Consider the following 3,946-nt stretch of genomic DNA (forward strand, 5'->3'; position numbering starts at 1 on the left):
ACTTTTAAAATAAGTCTTAAGGACTTCTAAGCATCCTGGGTCTTCATAGTTACATTGCTTGAGACACCAAGGCACAAAGTTCCACAAACGCAACTTGGTAACTGCAACTTCTGCTTGATTCAACTTCAGAGCACAAAGTCACACTTTTCCATTTAAAATATAATTTCATGAAATTTTATAAATGTTCTCGGAGAAGTTTGAGGAACTAATTTAGCTGCTCCTGCCACAAAGACTGTATGGTTTTTATTCTTTTAAAGACGGAGTTATTAGGAGGCTGTGAAAATAATACTGCTTTAAAATACAGTCATGTGTTTGTTTAAATAGAGCATAAACTGCGGTTCTTTTTGGATTAATACAATCTTCCTGCCTTGTAAAATTCTGAACTGCCAAAGAGAAACCTAAAATCACATCAAACGAGAAATATGGAAATGTTTTTACATGTCCAGCTCTCGCCCAATTAGAAATGCCTGACGCCCCATACAATCAAGCAGCACATTCCAACATAAAAAAACAGTCAGGTACAGAAAGCGCCAGGATTGAGGTCTTTCTTGGAGCGCCTTTGCCCTTACATCCCCAAAAGGCTAAAATTCTCAGGACAATTTTCACTTTTACTCCTGGATCCACCTTTAAAAGAAAAAGGAAAAACAAAAACAAACCCCCAGGGGTGCTCTCCCCAGCCGGCCCAGGTAAGCCCTACTCCAGGAGAGGGTGCTGGGCCTTTCCACCTAACTTTCAAAGCCCAGTTAAGGACGCCGGAGTCCCTTCCTCTCCAAGCACAGCCCCGAAGAGGAGAAAGAAATTACCCTTTCCAAAACAGATGCCTCCAAAGGAGTGCAGGAGAGGCGAGGTAGCTTTTGGAGAACTCCTATCTGAAGCGATCGGCAGTAGCGCTGCGACTCCAGGCGCTGGAGCCTCGGTCCCCGCCTCTGCACGCGCCCCGGCCAGGCCCGGTCTCCGCACTGCCCGCCACGGCCTGCTCAGCCCTTATATCTAACGGTCAGCCCGTGCAATCTGTCGCTTCCCCTCCCCCTCCCGTGCTTTTTTTTTTTTTCCTTCCAAGAAGCCCATCTACCAGTTGCTGTGTCCTCGCTCAATAATAATTACCTCGTCCGAGAATTAATTATAATAAATGTTTTCTTGATAAACTAACGAGATAATCCGAGGGGCACACGTCCCTTAATTACAGGCCGCCGCGCTCAGCTCTGCTGCTCGTCCTGGCTGATTAATTTTCTGCATGATGGAAAGGAAACAAAACTACGAGGACTGGCGACTGGCCTGCGGCTGGGAAACGACGGAGAGGAGGAGGAGGAAAGGAAGGCAGGAAGGCAAAGAGCAAAAGGAGACATGCTGGGCCCGCGCAGATCAGCCCGTGCCCGGGAACACGAGTGAAAGTTTCTGGCCTCGGGAACCTGCTCTGCCACCCGCAAGGGAGGAGGCAGGAACGTGCCAAAAGGGTTGGCCCTGACTATTAATTATCGTGGGGCGAGGGCCGGCGCAGGCCCTGGGAGGAGAGGTCTGGGTGTCTACCTGGCCCGGGGGAGGAGTCTCCTACGCACTCTTCTCGGGGAGAACAACTTTCGGAGCCCGAGAAGCCGGAGGGTCGCAGGCGAGGCGCCGCCCCGACGCTGCGGCTCGGGCCCTCGCTCCGAGTCCTGCCCAGGCCCGCGGGCTCGGCCTGCCCTCTGCGCTCCGATTGGGCGCTCGGGTTTTCGAACTCTGCGTCCGAGACCCGACAAGCGCCTTGCACAAGTCGCTCCAACGCCGTCGACCGCTGGGCTTCTGCAGAGCGTACGGCGGACGCTTCCCCAGGCCGGGGCGGGTCGAGACCCCGAGAGGCGTCCCCGGGTGGCTGAGCGCGACGCTGCGCTCCGCGCTGCCCTGGATCCCCGCCCTGCCCACGACGCCTCATCATCCCCCGAGCCTGTGAACCGAGCCTGTGCGCGGGGTCCCGGCGGACGGTCCCCGCGGAAGGCAGGTTGCCCGGCTGCTTTCCCGCGGGCGGCCTCGGCGGAGCCGGGCCCGCGCAGCCTCCAGGTGCGCCGGGGACCCTCTGTGAAGTCCCCTGGAAATCCTGCTTCCTCGGTCTCGGCCTGAAGACCCGAAACGGGGACCCAGGAAGGCGCGAAAGGGGCGTCCAACTGTACTCCCTGGGATGTTTCTTGCAGGGGGCTGGGGGAGGTGATGAAAAGGAACCAGAGACCCGAAGGCCTTTGGGAGAGGCCGAGACCGAGCTGCTGCGGCTGGGAGAGGGGAAGGCGGGGAGCAGAGGCCCCGCTCCCGCCGGCTCGGTTCGCCCGAGTCTGGGCTCGTCCCAGGGGACGGGGACCAGCGGGCCGGCCTCGCGCGGAGGAGCGCCCGCCTCGTTATTATTACCATTGTTTCCATCCATCCTTTTAGCTACGTCTGCATCTTTTTGTAACGTCCTTGGGATCCATCCAAACGACCCCCAGCAAAATCTGGGGCCCCAAAACGCAGAGGTCGAAGGGAGAAGCCCACAATGGCGTGGACGTAAAAACAAAACCACACACTGAAACCCCTCCCAAACTCCCAGATTAAACTCGCAGGCTTTCGACTAGGATTTGCAGCCACGGCGACCCCAGGAGCGCGCTCTCTCCCTCCCTCCCGCTCCGCCCTCTCCCCAGATCCTCAGTTTTCCGCAGTGGTCCTTACAGTATTACTCTTCCCAATTTGCAAGAAAAAAAAAATTCACCAGGTTTTAGAAGAACTCTACACTCGCATATGAGACGGCCCAGTGGAGGCGCTGGGAGGTGCAGGTAGACAGAGGGACACATCTCGACAGGGTACGAACAGGACGGGCGGCACTTACCTTACAGCCGCATTGGAGGTTAGGGAAAAAAAAAAAAAAAAAAAAAAAAAAAAAACCACCAAAATATCCTTCAAAATCTCAAATATCCAGCTATCCTAAAAGAAATCAAGAGTATTGAGTTAGAAAGCTTGCCGTCTTCACCATTCCGTAAAAAGTCAAACACAACCAAAAAAAAAAAAAAAAAATAGAGTACAGAAAGTGAAGAGTTGGAAACACGCGTGTGCCCCTCCACGATACATACAAGGTGGACGTGGTGCGCGAGGGGTGCTCTCAAGATTTTTATTTTTAATCACAGTGGAAGGCGAGTTGGAGCTGAGGCCGGTTCCGCTCTCAGGGAGATTTGCTGAGAAAGCGCCTCTCTGGCAACTTTTTGACGCAAACTCTCCAACCAATGGAAAGGAGAGAATGATTGACACATCTAAGCCAGAGGGAAAATAATAAAAACACACAACGGGGGAGGAAAACAGGCCGCTGCTGCACTGGGGGACGAGCAGTCAACAAATGCAGGCCTCTGACATTACCAGAATGTTCTTGAAAGACACTGGGCTCCGTTTAAAATATACATTATGGGCCAGGGCATGTGAACTAATTGTGTAATTAAAATGATGGACAGGAAGGCCTTCCCTCACCTTCGCGTCCTCTTCTTCCTTTACACTCCTTTCTTGTCTCCCCTTTACTTTTTTTATTTTAGGGAAGGGGGAAAGGACAACCCAACAGTGCAGATGGGAAGACAGCAGATAGAAAGCCCGGGCCGGGGAAGGGTGGGCCCGGAGCCTGAGTGGGTTCTCTCGTGCGGCGGTGTGAGTGGACCAGAGGCAGGCAGGAGCCAGCCCGGAGCCGAGCCGCCTGTGCCCGCCGGGACCCGGCCAGGCCACACTGCGGGCCGAGGGCGAGGGCGAGGCCTGGCGGTGAGGACTGGGGTGCGGAGGGACAGACACGGCCCAAGAACAAACTCTTTTGAAGAACTCTGGTTCCTCCGCATTCTTTAAGCACTTGTCCCCAAACAAGAGACCCTCGCTCCGGGTTTCGCAGAGCTGAAGAACCCAGGGCAGGCTGCGAAGAACGCAGATCCCCAAATCTCACCCCAGGGCGGGCTGGGGACGCAGGGCGGGGTGGCGA

The sequence above is a fragment of the Octodon degus genome, unplaced genomic scaffold (assembly GCF_000260255.1).
Source record: "Octodon degus isolate 3935 unplaced genomic scaffold, OctDeg1.0 scaffold00007, whole genome shotgun sequence".
NCBI classification, from domain to species: Eukaryota; Metazoa; Chordata; class Mammalia; order Rodentia; family Octodontidae; genus Octodon; species Octodon degus.